At 44.7% G+C, this 16,540-nt stretch overlaps 2 long non-coding RNA genes across 2 annotated transcripts; both read right to left on the reverse strand.

Moving 5' to 3' along the window:
* Positions 1-921: 921 nt before the first annotated feature.
* On the reverse strand, positions 922-3,999 carry LOC131705062 (uncharacterized). Its single transcript, XR_009310152.1, has 2 exons — positions 2,010-3,999; positions 922-1,440 (listed from the first exon to the last, which is right to left on the reverse strand). It is a non-coding gene; the product is annotated as an uncharacterized LOC131705062 (long non-coding RNA).
* Positions 4,000-11,543: 7,544 nt separating this feature from the next.
* LOC131705068 (uncharacterized) lies at positions 11,544-14,919 on the reverse strand. The gene is made up of 2 exons (XR_009310155.1): positions 12,632-14,919; positions 11,544-12,062 (listed from the first exon to the last, which is right to left on the reverse strand). It is a non-coding gene; the product is annotated as an uncharacterized LOC131705068 (long non-coding RNA).
* Between the last annotated feature and the right edge of the window lie 1,621 nt (positions 14,920-16,540).

Consider the following 16,540-nt stretch of genomic DNA (forward strand, 5'->3'; position numbering starts at 1 on the left):
CCAAGGTAAGCAGCACAGCATGCTAGTGAACTAGCCCACTGCACCACCTGTGTGCTTGTGACTGCCTTGCTGTCTAACCTTGTATATGAGGTTCACTTCCCTTGTCAGAGGTCGCACTGCAGGAGTTGAGAATCCTGGCGCTGACTGCACAGTTGCAGTCTTTCATGCCACTGAAGAGAGGAGGGATTATGAAACACCCCTGTTACACAGCAGGGCTCGGAGGTAAATACCAGGGATACCAGGTCAATGCTATGAGTGTTAACACTAATCATATATATAATAACTGTGTGGCTTCCAGAGGAACATGTGTTTTTTATATTGTGTTCCTCGTCAAGCTGTGGAATCTGAAGCTGCGCAGCAGAAATGATTCCACTTCCAGCAGGTTGACTTTGTGCAAAGTTTCTATTCTGATGTAAACTTTCATCCCCCCCGAGCACTGTACTGTCTCCACTAAATCATTATTACTGATGAACCAACGGGAGCGCCAAGCCTTCCTCAATAGGCAAAGCTAGCGCTGCTGTTCAGGGTGAGCGTGCCTCAGCACTGCCAGCAAGCACTCGGGCGCTGGGGAGCAAAGCAGCACAAGAGCCTGGATGTCTTGGCTTTGCGGGAGTGAAGGGAGCTCTGTGAACACTGTCCTGTCCTTTCTGCAGAGGAAACGGAAGATTAGCATGGAAAGCGACCCCTTAGAGGAAGGACAGCGTTCTGATCAAGGACAGGTGGAGGGCCATGAAAAGGCTTCAGAGGCTTCTAGTCGTAGTTTAAAGTTCCAGCCAATAAAAGTGACACGTTGTGTGTCTGTATTGTAGCTGGGATTACTGCCTGGTGATTGAGAATAAATATGTATGGATCCCCTTTCAGGGCTTGTTGTGTGACAGGATGCTGCATGGAGCCATGAAGAAGGGAAACGTCCACACAGTATGTATTTCCAAACGTCCGGATTTATTAAAGAAAAAGGCTTGAAAGTAAAACAATCTCCCCTCTACGAGCAATGGTAATGGAAGGGCTGCAGTCCCCAGCAAAAACACACTCTGTTACCCACAAGCCTCCTGCACCAAACTGGGCTCCTTTTAAAATAGCAGAAAGGAGAAAATGTGGTTTGTCTTACCAAACACACACGATGCGAACAGTCAGTCAATATGTAGCGGTATTGTGAAGCGGGATGTGGGGCTGCTCAATGCCTTGCTCACTGGGTGTGCTTCTATTCTTTTAAACAAAGTAAGGAGAGGAGAGGGGGAGCAGAGAGTAAAGAGGAGAGGAGAGAGAGGGGAGAGGGGGAGGAGAAGAGGGTGGAGAGGGGAGAGGTGGAGAGGGCAGCAGCAGTATTCCTCAGTCCAGGAAGGACAGCTCCATGCACTCCCCAGCCTCAGGGTGAAGCATGCGGGTCGCCAGCCGCTCCATATCATCCAGGCTCAACAAGCACAGCCTCCGCTCGTAATCCTGAGAGAGAGGCAGAGGGAGAGACACAGAGTCACAACTACACGCTGCTCTACACCTGCATTTCAGAGTGTGTGTGCATCTCTGTGTCACTGTACAGCTGTGTCTGTGTGTGTCTGTATAACATTGTGCATGTGCTGCAGCTAGGATTGTGTGTGTAGCAGTGTTTATTGTGTTCAATTTATCTTGTGTAGCTGCTCCAGCCTCTCACTGCGTGTGTCTGTTTGTGTGTGTGTTTATTGTGTTCAGGTTACCTTGTGTAGCTGCTCCAGACTCTCACTGTGTGTCTGTGTGTGTGTGTATATATAGCAGTGTGTGTTTATTGTGTTCAGGTTACCTCGTGTAGCTGCTCCAGACTCTCACTGTGTGTGTGTGTGTGTGTTTATTGTGTTCAGGTTACCTCGTGTAGCTGCTCCAGACTCTCACTGTGTGTGTGTGTGTGTGTGTGTGTATATAGCAGTGTGTGTTTTTATTGTATTCAGGTTACCTTGTGTAGCTGCTCCAGACTCTCACTGTGTGTCTGTGTGTGTGTGTGTATATAGCAGTGTGTGTGTTTACTGTGTTCAGGTTACCTTGTGTTGCTGCTCCAGACTCTCACTGCGTCGGCAGGGCTGAAGTGTTTGTTCAGAAGAGCAGACAGGCTGTGCCACACTGACCCGGGGTGAGGCGAGGCGTGAGAGGAGGTGTGAGAGGAGGGGCGAGACGAGGGGTGAGAGGAAGGGCGAGGGGTGACAGGAGGGGTGAGGCGAGGGGTGAGAGGAGGGGTGTGACGAGGGTGAGGGGTGAGGTCTGAGAGGAGGGGTGACACGGAGTGCTGTTCTTGCTCGGGTGACACTTTCTCTGTTGGGGGCGTCACAACGAGTTCAGCTTGGAATCGGGAGCGATGGAGTCGTGTGACAGTCTGTGCTCATCTGAGAGAGAGAGAGAGAGGGAGGGGGAGAAACAGGAGAGATTCAAGACCAGGTAGATTAACTCTTAGCTGCTGACTCGGTGTAATTTCATAACTTTTGTTACGATGACAAAACACGTCATATCTCTGCCGTCCAATCAGCAATTTTGTTTTTTTAAAGTATGAGTCATAGCCATGACTACGGGGCTTGTCATGATACCATTGGTTTAGGGCTAGGGTGGGCGGGACATATAATATTTTGATTACAAGGGCGAGTCTCTGCTGGCGCCATTGTGACTGAGTGCACAGCAGAGTCGAAGCTCTGTATCTCCAGTTTTACAATCCCAAGAGTGCTAATCTACATATCATCTAAACGGGAGGTACTTGGGCTAATTAACCATATTGTTGTTGTTTTTTTTTTCAACTTGATATTGTTTTTTTGTGCCGAGTACATCTGCAGTGTTTATTTTTGTTTTGTTTTCGCTGTGTCTCGTGTGCTCGCTTGCTTGCTGGGCAGGGCTAACTTCATGACCGCTGTAGACGAGAGGAGCTACTGTACCAACACCACGTTTCGTTTTGTTTGTTTGTTTGTTTTTTTAAACATCTTTCTTATAGTTAGTTTCACATACGTTTTTATTTTAGACTTGTTTTTCCTCAGGAGAGAAGGCAAAACTAACAGGTCTATCGCATGTGATGCAAAGTTAGGCGTTTGTGTACGTCTGTGTTTTACTTTTTCTAGTCGATTCGTTATTTCTCTGTAGTCGTTATTATTATTTAATTATGCATCTATTATTTTTTAACTTTTTTTATTCGATGTGTAAAAGAATGAGGAAAACACCTTGTTTAGTTTTTATTTTTACGTTGTGTATGTAGCCTATGTAAAAAACAAAGACATTTAGCTGGAGTTATTATTTAGCCATGTATTTTATTACTCGTTTACTGTGTGTAAAGAACAGAAAACATTATTTAGCTGTTGTCACTATTATTATTTAGCCATGTATTTTATTACTTGTTTACTTTTTTATGTGTGTGAAAAAGGATGGAGCAGAATTTTAATATTAGTATTAATATTATTATTATTATTATTATTATTATTATTAATTGGTATTTATTTTAATGTTTTATGTGGGTGTGTGTAAGCCAGAAAATGGATGGAGACAATCAGCTCTAGCATGTGGTTCAGTCACTGAAGAGGAGGAGGGCCCTGACTGAGGAAGAGATCGAGGGCATGTACACCATGGAGGCTGACCTCCTTGATGAAGAGCTGCTGCAGGAGGATGAGGAGGAGAGTGGTTTGGAGGAGCCCCAGCCCTGCACTTCAACTGCAGGGTAGTTTTGATAATAAATATATACAGCACAATGTGGAAGGTTTTATTTTTTTTGTCTCCCTCCCTCCCAAATAAAATTCTTAATTTCAAAGTTTTATTTGTAATATACTTTTTTTTTCAAATAAAAAAATTAAACATTTTACTTGATAACTTGTGTGTTGTTTCTTTATTTTTGTACTGAAATATAATTGTATCTCAAACAGGGCAATAGTGTTTCCAGTCTCACTTTTTGCCAAGTTTTAACCCTGGTCTGCCTTTGCCATTTCGGAGGTTGATTTTTGTAAAATACTAGGCATTGCAAAACCTTATCTAGCTCTGCAACTGTTCAAGATACTTCAATTCTGATTTCAGATTTGAATTCCTTGGAAAATTGTGCAGCTACAATATACTCTTTAAGTTTGTTTTTTTGATATAACACTTGGAAAGAGGTTGAAATTGACCATTTTTAAAAATATTATTTATTATTTTTCATATTTCGATAATTTTTTGGGAGGTGTAGCTCATATGAAAATAAAATCACCCCACAACAAAATAAATTACATCAATGGAAAGATCTACTTAATGCCTTTCTGTAGGTGTATTGGGTTTTCATTTCTGATTTAAGGTTCCAAAACTACAAGTGTTTAAACAGAAAGTGTTCATGTTTATGACCGGATATGTTTATTCCCCGTAGGCAGCATAGGGTTAAAACACTTCATGCAACTCAATGATGATAAAAGACTGAAAACACTTTGTTTGCAGGTGTTACTGTTAATAGATATATGTAGAATAACATGCATCCTTTTTAACTGAGTGCTGAGCTGTGCTGTGCTGTGCTGTTCAGCCTACCTGCCAGCGCCTTGCCTTTGTAGAGGAGTCCCTGTTGATTGACAGGTATGTTGAGCCTGTCAGAGACCAGACTCCAGACTGTGGAGACCTTCTCATCCTCACAGACCTGTCAAGAGACAAGAACATACAGACACACACTGAGGGGATAAGCATTAAACACTGAAACTACATCTTCATCAGTACACAAGCCTCGAGTGAAGCGACATCCCTCATCTGCACCATGCAAATGCACTTAGTGTCATTTCAAACGGGATTGAGATTATTATGCTCAAGAGCTAAAAGGCAGTAACAACGTACGCTTTTAAGAAAGCCCTCAGGACACGTGACGACATCCCCTCCTTGACAACGTCCTGTCCTCCTGTAGGAAGTGTCTCTTTACCTCAGCAATACCTGAGCTGGGAAGGTACACATTTTAAAGGGCCTTGGTTTGCAGCAATGCAGTTCAACCCACTCTGTGATGTTTTATGTTCTGTTATCAAACAACCGCTGACTTGCCCAATCGTAGAAAGTAGAAGTAGAAAATGTGGTTTGTCTTACCAAACACACACAATGCGAACCGTCAGTCAATATGTAGCGGTATTGTGAAGCGGGATGTGGGGCTGCTCTATGCCTTGCTCACTGGGTGTGCTTCTATTCTTTTAAACAAAGTAAGGAGAGAAGAGGACAGTGGGAGGAGAGAGTACAGAGGAGAGGAGAGAGGGGAGAGGGGAGAAGAGAGGGGAGAGGTGGAGAGGGCAGAGCAGTATTCCTCAGTCCAGGAAGGACAGCTCCATGCACTCCACAGCCTCAGGGTGAAGCATGCAGGTTGCCAGCCGCTCCATATCATCCAGGCTCAACAAGCGCAGCCTCCGCTCGTAATCCTGAGAGAGAGGCAGAGGGAGAGACAGAGTCACAACTACACGCTGCTCTACACCTGCATTTCAGAGTGTGTGTGCTGCAGCTGTGATTGTGTGTGCGTCTCTGTGTCACTGTACAGCTGTGTCTGTGTGTGTTTGTATAATAGTGTGCATGTGCTGCAGCTAGGATTGTGTGTGTAGCAGTGTTTATTGTGTTCAATTTATCTTGTGTAGCTGCTCCAGACTCACTGTGTGTGTGTGTCTGTGTGTGTGTGTGTGTGTAGCAGTGTCTGTGTTTATTGTGTTCAATTTACCTTGTGTAGCTGCTCCAGACTCTCACTGTGTGTGTGTGTGTGTGTGTGTGTGTGTTTATTGTGTTCAGGTTACCTTGTGTTGCTGCTCCAGACTCTCACTGCGTCGGCAGGGCTGAAGTGTTTGTTCAGAAGAGCAGGCAGGCTGTGCCACACTGACCCGGGTTTGAGGCGAGGAGTGAGAGGAGGGGTGAGGCGAGGGGTAAGAGGAGGGGTGAGCTGTGCTGTGCTGTGCTGTGCTGTTCAGCCTACCTGCCAGCGCCTTGCCTTTGTAGAGGAGTCCCTGTTGATTGACAGGTATGTTGAGCCTGTCAGAGACCAGACTCCAGACTGTGGAGACCTTCTCATCCTCACAGACCTGTCAAGAGACAAGAACACACAGACACACATTGAGGGGATGAGCATTAAACACTGAAACTACATCTTCATCAGTACACAAGCCTCGAGTGAAGTGACATCCCTCATCTGCCACCATGCAAATGCATTTAGTGTCATTTCAAACGGGATTGAGATTATTATGCTCATGAGCTAAAATGCAATGACAACGTGCGATTATAAACAATAAAGATGACCCCCAGTCAATATAGCCGGGGGAATCACACCCCCGTCAAACCGCACCCTGCTGATCAGAGCTCACAAAGACAAACACATTATTAAAAGCCACTCAGCAAACAGTCACAAGCGGGTCCGGACGGCCATTTGTTATTAAAAATGCGGGATTCAAAAACAACCGCTGCACTGAATAATAAACAAAGTAAACGAGATGCACTCACCTGGTTTAACGAGCGCTGTCCCTCGTAGTCTGTGTAAAACAATAGCAAACGCCTCCTCACATGGCGTCTTTCTTCCACAAACTTATCACATGAAATACAGTCGTTTCACACAGACACACGCCTCCGGCTGAGCTGTCCTCTGCTCTTTACAATTGGTAGCGAACTTCAGGGAGACAGACGAGGCTTTAGCTTTCATTTCCTAGCCAATGCTGCCCTCGTGTGGACATTTGGTAGAACTGCTGTCGAGGGGTTGAATTGAGTGTTAACTAATTCTGCTTCATAAAATCAAATGAAACCTGCTGAAAAACGTCACGTTAGCATACTGAAATACACGCCGCTTGTAGTTTTCCAATTTACTTAACTAAAAACTGACACAAATATAAAATGTGACATTTCCAAAACTGACGCTGCTCTTTTATTTAAAGAACTGCTCTATCAATACAATGGTCGTCGTGAATCTTGGTTATATTTCTACGTCTGTGATTAAATTATTGCAAACACCCGTATATACTTTCAGATACATTTTAAACCGCTATAAAAGAGAACTACAGTTGATTCCTTCACGCACGTTCCGGTTTAGAATCGTTGTTTTCTTTGGTTATTTCGAAACCTCCCGTTTTAAAATATGACTGACAGTAAAACAATTCTTCACTAGAAGCATGAAAATATAATATTATTAAAATACTGACGTGGACACGTGTACTAAAAAATGTTTTATTAATAATAAATGTATATTTTTAAACAGGTGCGCACCTTGGACAGCTATAGGGTCTATACAAATTAGGTAACGCATTTCTAACTTTTGATTCGCTAACTGCGTTCGCCAATCAGAAGTCATTTAATTTGTGACTTGTCTTTTATCCAATCAGATTGTTTAGGACATGACGTAACCGTTCCACTTTCTCTCCACGAGATAGCCGCATCGGTAAGGAATTCATCAAATAATCTTCCAGCGCCTCCCGACTGCAGTACCGCTGCGTGTCCACTGGAGGGAGCCGAGCGCCTCCGTGGCGCCGGCTCCGCATGACTCGAGCGCGTTTGCGACGTCCCTGCCCCGATTGGCCCGTCTGTCGCTGTTTGTGAAGATAGCGTTCGCAGTTTTCACTGTGAACCTCTGGAGCTTGGGAAGAGAAACTGCCCGTGAAAGCTGAGCGACCAAAACTGTGAAAAATGACATCGCTCTGATAAAAATAAGCTCGTTAACAATGCAGAGATGCCAGCTTATAAAAGCAGAACCTAGGAGAACAGCAGCAGCATTTCTTTTTTTAAGGCCAGGGGCTGCTAGCCTGTGAAATGAAAAGGCTCTTGGGTCTGGCAAGCCCGTAAAATTATTTCTGCTGTTTAATCTAGAACTGGTAATTGTAAACACACTGCATTTAAAATGAACAACCCCAACACAAATACTTCAACACAGATTTTTATTTATTTTTTTAAGTTGTAATTGTGTTTCTTCTGGATTAAGAAATAATATAAGAAATTAAGTCTTTTTTGTCTATTTATTATTATTTATTTCTTAGCAGATTCCTTATCCAGGGCGATTTACTCAGAAATATTGTTTAATTTAGCTTATGGAGCTACTGTATAATAGGGTTGGGTTTGATAATCCCTCCTCTCTTCAGTGGCATGCAACTCTGTCTGTGTGTCTGTGTCTGTGTCTGTGTGTGTGTGTGTGTGTGTGTGTGTGTGTGTGTGTGTGTGTGTGTGTGTGTGTGTGTGTGTGTGTGTGTGTGTGTGTGTGTGTGTGTGTGTGTGTGTGTGTGTGTGTGTGTGTGTGTGTGTGTGTGGTCTGACAAGGGAATTGAATCTCATATACCAGGTTAGAGTGCTAGACTGTCACAAGCAGTTAGGTGGTGCAGTGGGCTGGTTCACTAGCTCTTCCTACCTTTCCCCTTGGAGGTCTGGGTTCAAAGCCAGCTCACAGGGCATGTGAACTGAGTTTGAAACCAGACCCACAATGCAATGGCACAGCATTGCTGATGTCCTTTGATTAAGAGAAATGATAAATGAACACCAGAATTGTGTTTAAAGCCTTGTGTTGTGTGCTGGTTTTGTTTCTCCACAGCGTCTGTTTGTTTGAATCTGTCAGATACAACAGAAGTGACCCTTTTATTGGATATTTTCAAGGCAGTAATCAACTCTGTTGTACAGATCATTAGGCCAGTTCAAGTCACAAATGAGTGCAGTGGTACAGCTGGCAGAATGGCTCAGTTGGTAGAGTACAGGGCCCTGATTTCCAGGGCTGGTGGTTCAAACCCTGCTCACGGTAGTTTTTTTATTCAAGTTGGTTAATTTGCCTTGTAGGCAATGTAAACCTAACATCAAGGACAGCTGCTAGGTGGTGCAGTGGGGGCGGTCCCTGTGCCTAAATGCTCTTTACCTTGAGAGACTGGGATCAAATCCAAGCTGCAGATTGATAGAAGTGACTCTTTTATTGGATATTTCCAATGATCTGCATTTTGTACAAATTATTAGTTAATGTACTGGAGGTCATTTGACAGAAGGAAAAAGCAGCTCTCTGGCTGGCTCAGTTGGTAGAGCACTGGACTCTGACTTCCAAGGTTGTTGGTTCAAGTCACATGTAAAGCACAAGTGTTAATCTATTGATTTCAAAAATATTATTAAACTTACCTGTTTATAAGGTTTGGTTTTGAATCCAGTTCATCACAAATTAAACAAAGCTAAGAATCACCTCTTAGCCCCCAGGTCCTCACCACACAATGTAATAATGTGTTTCAAACAACATCAGCACCAGTCAGCTGGATAGCTCTGTTGGTAGAGCAGAGACCCGTGATTCCCTGGGTAGCGGGTTCAAACCCGGGGCAGGTGTTTCCTTTTCATTTTCAAACACTTTACCTATTTTGATAGATTTGTGTTTACGTAACAGGACAAGGGGTCAGTGGTCTAAGCATACAAATAATATAAAGAGGATGATATAAGGGCTTCTGTGCAAAGCTGGGTTGTCACGAGCAGACAGGTGGTGCAGTGGGCTTGTTCACTAGCATGCAGTGCTGTTCACATTGGGGGACTGGGATCAAATCCCGGTGAGTTCCTTGTTTGTTTTCAAAGACTTGGTTAATTTCTTATATAAGACAATGAAAAAGCAGACTACTCCGTGGAAGTAAGATGGACTGGGTTCAAATCCAGGCGAGTTCTTTGCTTGTTTCAAAGAATGTGTTAATTGAGCTTATATATAGTGTGAACCAAAGCATTCCTGTGGGAGCTGGTGGCGCAGTGGCTATGCTGATGGCCTTCTCTCCCTGAAGACGGTGGTTCGAATCCTGGTCCCGGAGGCGAGTTCCTGAGGTAAGTAATGCTGTTGGTTGTGAGTCATGGTGGTGGTTGTAAATCTGGGTGTTGACTGTAAGTAATGATGCAGGTTGTAACTAACGATGTTGGTTGTGTCTCCACAGACGGAGGAGGGCAGTGTGCCCTGAAGAGGAGCCGGAAGAGGATGAAGAGGGGGCTGGGGCCCCCGGCTGTGGGGGGAGTGGAAGATGGGGGTGTTGGTACCAGAGAGGAGGAAAAGAAGGAGGTGGTGTAAACATGGGGGAGCAGGCAGGGATATTCCTTTTGCCCTGCCATCTGACAGGGAGCGTTAAGATCTCTTATGTCCTAGAATCATCTCTAGCGCTCAGCTGATCATTGCAGGCCCATTGCAGGGCAAAAGGGCAAGGTAACATCCCTGCCTGCTCCCCCATGTTTACACCTCCCTGCTTTTCCTCCCCCCCATGGTACCAACACCCCCGTCTTCCACTCCCCCCGCGGCCGGGGGCCCAAGCCCCCTCTTCATCCTCTTCTGGCTCCTCTTCAGGGCACACGGCCCTCCTCCGTCTGTGGAGACACAACCAACATCGTTAGTTACAACCTGCATCATTACTTACAGTCAACACCCAGATTTACAACCACCACCATGACTCACAACCAACAGCATTACTTACCTCAGGAACTCGCCTCCGGGACCAGGATTCGAACCACCGACTTCAGGGAGAGAAGGCCATCAGCATAGCCACTGCGCCACCAGCTCCCACAGGAATGCTTTGGTTCACACTATATATAAGCTCAATTAACACATTCTTTGAAACAAGCAAAGAACTCGCCTGGATTTGAACCCAGTCCATCTTACTTCCACGGAGTAGTCTGCTTTTTCATTGTCTTATATAAGAAATTAACCAAGTCTTTGAAAACAAAGGAGGAACTCACCTGGATTTGAACTCAGTCCCCCAAGGTAAGCAGCACAGCATGCTAGTGAACTAGCCCACTGCACCACCTGTGTGCTTGTGACTGCCTTGCTGTCTAACCTTGTATATGAGGTTCACTTCCCTTGTCAGAGGTCGCACTGCAGGAGTTGAGAATCCTGGCGCTGACTGCACAGTTGCAGTCTTTCATGCCACTGAAGAGAGGAGGGATTATGAAACACCCCTGTTACACAGCAGGGCTCGGAGGTAAATACCAGGGATACCAGGTCAATGCTATGAGTGTTAACACTAATCATATATATAATAACTGTGTGGCTTCCAGAGGAACATGTGTTTTTTATATTGTGTTCCTCGTCAAGCTGTGGAATCTGAAGCTGCGCAGCAGAAATGATTCCACTTCCAGCAGGTTGACTTTGTGCAAAGTTTCTATTCTGATGTAAACTTTCATCCCCCCCGAGCACTGTACTGTCTCCACTAAATCATTATTACTGATGAACCAACGGGAGCGCCAAGCCTTCCTCAATAGGCAAAGCTAGCGCTGCTGTTCAGGGTGAGCGTGCCTCAGCACTGCCAGCAAGCACTCGGGCGCTGGGGAGCAAAGCAGCACAAGAGCCTGGATGTCTTGGCTTTGCGGGAGTGAAGGGAGCTCTGTGAACACTGTCCTGTCCTTTCTGCAGAGGAAACGGAAGATTAGCATGGAAAGCGACCCCTTAGAGGAAGGACAGCGTTCTGATCAAGGACAGGTGGAGGGCCATGAAAAGGCTTCAGAGGCTTCTAGTCGTAGTTTAAAGTTTCAGCCAATAAAAGTGCCACGTTGTGTGTCTGTATTGTAGCTGCGATTACTGCCTGGTGATTGAGAATAAATATGTATGGATCCCCTTTCAGGGCTTGTTGTGTGACAGGATGCTGCATGGAGCCATGAAGAAGGGAAACGTCCACACAGTATGTATTTCCAAACGTCCGGATTTATTAAAGAAAAAGGCTTGAAAGTAAAACAATCTCCCCTCTACGAGCAATGGTAATGGAAGGGCTGCAGTCCCCAGCAAAAACACACTCTGTTACCCACAAGCCTCCTGCACCAAACTGGGCTCCTTTTAAAATAGCAGAAAGGAGAAAATGTGGTTTGTCTTACCAAACACACACGATGCGAACAGTCAGTCAATATGTAGCGGTATTGTGAAGCGGGATGTGGGGCTGCTCAATGCCTTGCTCACTGGGTGTGCTTCTATTCTTTTAAACAAAGTAAGGAGAGGAGAGGGGGAGCAGAGAGTAAAGAGGAGAGGAGAGAGAGGGGAGAGGGGGAGGAGAAGAGGGTGGAGAGGGGAGAGGTGGAGAGGGCAGCAGCAGTATTCCTCAGTCCAGGAAGGACAGCTCCATGCACTCCCCAGCCTCAGGGTGAAGCATGCGGGTCGCCAGCCGCTCCATATCATCCAGGCTCAACAAGCACAGCCTCCGCTCGTAATCCTGAGAGAGAGGCAGAGGGAGAGACACAGAGTCACAACTACACGCTGCTCTACACCTGCATTTCAGAGTGTGTGTGCATCTCTGTGTCACTGTACAGCTGTGTCTGTGTGTGTCTGTATAACATTGTGCATGTGCTGCAGCTAGGATTGTGTGTGTAGCAGTGTTTATTGTGTTCAATTTATCTTGTGTAGCTGCTCCAGCCTCTCACTGCGTGTGTCTGTTTGTGTGTGTGTTTATTGTGTTCAGGTTACCTTGTGTAGCTGCTCCAGACTCTCACTGTGTGTCTGTGTGTGTGTGTATATATAGCAGTGTGTGTTTATTGTGTTCAGGTTACCTCGTGTAGCTGCTCCAGACTCTCACTGTGTGTGTGTGTGTGTGTTTATTGTGTTCAGGTTACCTCGTGTAGCTGCTCCAGACTCTCACTGTGTGTGTGTGTGTGTGTGTGTGTATATAGCAGTGTGTGTTTTTATTGTATTCAGGTTACCTTGTGTAGCTGCTCCAGACTCTCACTGTGTGTCTGTGTGTGTGTGTGTATATAGCAGTGTGTGTGTTTACTGTGTTCAGGTTACCTTGTGTTGCTGCTCCAGACTCTCACTGCGTCGGCAGGGCTGAAGTGTTTGTTCAGAAGAGCAGACAGGCTGTGCCACACTGACCCGGGGTGAGGCGAGGCGTGAGAGGAGGTGTGAGAGGAGGGGCGAGACGAGGGGTGAGAGGAAGGGCGAGGGGTGACAGGAGGGGTGAGGCGAGGGGTGAGAGGAGGGGTGTGACGAGGGTGAGGGGTGAGGTCTGAGAGGAGGGGTGACACGGAGTGCTGTTCTTGCTCGGGTGACACTTTCTCTGTTGGGGGCGTCACAACGAGTTCAGCTTGGAATCGGGAGCGATGGAGTCGTGTGACAGTCTGTGCTCATCTGAGAGAGAGAGAGAGAGGGAGGGGGAGAAACAGGAGAGATTCAAGACCAGGTAGATTAACTCTTAGCTGCTGACTCGGTGTAATTTCATAACTTTTGTTACGATGACAAAACACGTCATATCTCTGCCGTCCAATCAGCAATTTTGTTTTTTTAAAGTATGAGTCATAGCCATGACTACGGGGCTTGTCATGATACCATTGGTTTAGGGCTAGGGTGGGCGGGACATATAATATTTTGATTACAAGGGCGAGTCTCTGCTGGCGCCATTGTGACTGAGTGCACAGCAGAGTCGAAGCTCTGTATCTCCAGTTTTACAATCCCAAGAGTGCTAATCTACATATCATCTAAACGGGAGGTACTTGGGCTAATTAACCATATTGTTGTTGTTTTTTTTTTCAACTTGATATTGTTTTTTTGTGCCGAGTACATCTGCAGTGTTTATTTTTGTTTTGTTTTCGCTGTGTCTCGTGTGCTCGCTTGCTTGCTGGGCAGGGCTAACTTCATGACCGCTGTAGACGAGAGGAGCTACTGTACCAACACCACGTTTCGTTTTGTTTGTTTGTTTGTTTTTTTAAACATCTTTCTTATAGTTAGTTTCACATACGTTTTTATTTTAGACTTGTTTTTCCTCAGGAGAGAAGGCAAAACTAACAGGTCTATCGCATGTGATGCAAAGTTAGGCGTTTGTGTACGTCTGTGTTTTACTTTTTCTAGTCGATTCGTTATTTCTCTGTAGTCGTTATTATTATTTAATTATGCATCTATTATTTTTTAACTTTTTTTATTCGATGTGTAAAAGAATGAGGAAAACACCTTGTTTAGTTTTTATTTTTACGTTGTGTATGTAGCCTATGTAAAAAACAAAGACATTTAGCTGGAGTTATTATTTAGCCATGTATTTTATTACTCGTTTACTGTGTGTAAAGAACAGAAAACATTATTTAGCTGTTGTCACTATTATTATTTAGCCATGTATTTTATTACTTGTTTACTTTTTTATGTGTGTGAAAAAGGATGGAGCAGAATTTTAATATTAGTATTAATATTATTATTATTATTATTATTATTATTATTATTATTAATTGGTATTTATTTTAATGTTTTATGTGGGTGTGTGTAAGCCAGAAAATGGATGGAGACAATCAGCTCTAGCATGTGGTTCAGTCACTGAAGAGGAGGAGGGCCCTGACTGAGGAAGAGATCGAGGGCATGTACACCATGGAGGCTGACCTCCTTGATGAAGAGCTGCTGCAGGAGGATGAGGAGGAGAGTGGTTTGGAGGAGCCCCAGCCCTGCACTTCAACTGCAGGGTAGTTTTGATAATAAATATATACAGCACAATGTGGAAGGTTTTATTTTTTTTGTCTCCCTCCCTCCCAAATAAAATTCTTAATTTCAAAGTTTTATTTGTAATATACTTTTTTTTTCAAATAAAAAAATTAAACATTTTACTTGATAACTTGTGTGTTGTTTCTTTATTTTTGTACTGAAATATAATTGTATCTCAAACAGGGCAATAGTGTTTCCAGTCTCACTTTTTGCCAAGTTTTAACCCTGGTCTGCCTTTGCCATTTCGGAGGTTGATTTTTGTAAAATACTAGGCATTGCAAAACCTTATCTAGCTCTGCAACTGTTCAAGATACTTCAATTCTGATTTCAGATTTGAATTCCTTGGAAAATTGTGCAGCTACAATATACTCTTTAAGTTTGTTTTTTTTATATAACACTTGGAAAGAGGTTGAAATTGACCATTTTTAAAAATATTATTTATTATTTTTCATATTTCGATAATTTTTTGGGAGGTGTAGCTCATATGAAAATAAAATCACCCCACAACAAAATAAATTACATCAATGGAAAGATCTACTTAATGCCTTTCTGTAGGTGTATTGGGTTTTCATTTCTGATTTAAGGTTCCAAAACTACAAGTGTTTAAACAGAAAGTGTTCATGTTTATGACCGGATATGTTTATTCCCCGTAGGCAGCATAGGGTTAAAACACTTCATGCAACTCAATGATGATAAAAGACTGAAAACACTTTGTTTGCAGGTGTTACTGTTAATAGATATATGTAGAATAACATGCATGCTTTTTAACTGAGTGCTGAGCTGTGCTGTGCTGTGCTGTGCTGTTCAGCCTACCTGCCAGCGCCTTGCCTTTGTAGAGGAGTCCCTGTTGATTGACAGGTATGTTGAGCCTGTCAGAGACCAGACTCCAGACTGTGGAGACCTTCTCATCCTCACAGACCTGTCAAGAGACAAGAACATACAGACACACACTGAGGGGATAAGCATTAAACACTGAAACTACATCTTCATCAGTACACAAGCCTCGAGTGAAGCGACATCCCTCATCTGCACCATGCAAATGCACTTAGTGTCATTTCAAACGGGATTGAGATTATTATGCTCAAGAGCTAAAAGGCAGTAAAAACGTACGCTTTTAAGAAAGCCCTCAGGACACGTGACGACATCCCCTCCTTGACAACGTCCTGTCCTCCTGTAGGAAGTGTCTCTTTACCTCAGCAATACCTGAGCTGGGAAGGTACACATTTTAAAGGGCCTTGGTTTGCAGCAATGCAGTTCAACCCACTCTGTGATGTTTTATGTTCTGTTATCAAACAACCGCTGACTTGCCCAATCGTAGAAAGTAGAAGTAGAAAATGTGGTTTGTCTTACCAAACACACACAATGCGAACAGTCAGTCAATATGTAGCGGTATTGTGAAGCGGGATGTGGGGCTGCTCAATGCCTTGCTCACTGGGTGTGCTTCTATTCTTTTAAACAAAGTAAGGAGAGAAGAGGACAGTGGGAGGAGAGAGTACAGAGGAGAGGAGAGAGGGGAGAGGGGAGAAGAGAGGGGAGAGGTGGAGAGGGCAGAGCAGTATTCCTCAGTCCAGGAAGGACAGCTCCATGCACTCCACAGCCTCAGGGTGAAGCATGCAGGTTGCCAGCCGCTCCATATCATCCAGGCTCAACAAGCGCAGCCTCCGCTCGTAATCCTGAGAGAGAGGCAGAGGGAGAGACAGAGTCACAACTACACGCTGCTCTACACCTGCATTTCAGAGTGTGTGTGCTGCAGCTGTGATTGTGTGTGCGTCTCTGTGTCACTGTACAGCTGTGTCTGTGTGTGTTTGTATAATAGTGTGCATGTGCTGCAGCTAGGATTGTGTGTGTAGCAGTGTTTATTGTGTTCAATTTATCTTGTGTAGCTGCTCCAGACTCACTGTGTGTGTGTGTCTGTGTGTGTAGCAGTGTCTGTGTTTATTGTGTTCAATTTACCTTGTGTAGCTGCTCCAGACTCTCACTGTGTGTGTGTGTGTGTGTGTGTGTGTGTTTATTGTGTTCAGGTTACCTTGTGTTGCTGCTCCAGACTCTCACTGCGTCGGCAGGGCTGAAGTGTTTGTTCAGAAGAGCAGGCAGGCTGTGCCACACTGACCCGGGTTTGAGGCGAGGAGTGAGAGGAGGGGTGAGGCGAGGGGTAAGAGGAGGGGTGAGCTGTGCTGTGCTGTGCTGTGCTGTTCAGCCTACCTGCCAGCGCCTTGCCTTTGTAGAGGAGTCCCTGTT

This window comes from Acipenser ruthenus, chromosome 34 (genome assembly GCF_902713425.1).
Source record: "Acipenser ruthenus chromosome 34, fAciRut3.2 maternal haplotype, whole genome shotgun sequence".
Classification (NCBI taxonomy): domain Eukaryota; kingdom Metazoa; phylum Chordata; class Actinopteri; order Acipenseriformes; family Acipenseridae; genus Acipenser; species Acipenser ruthenus.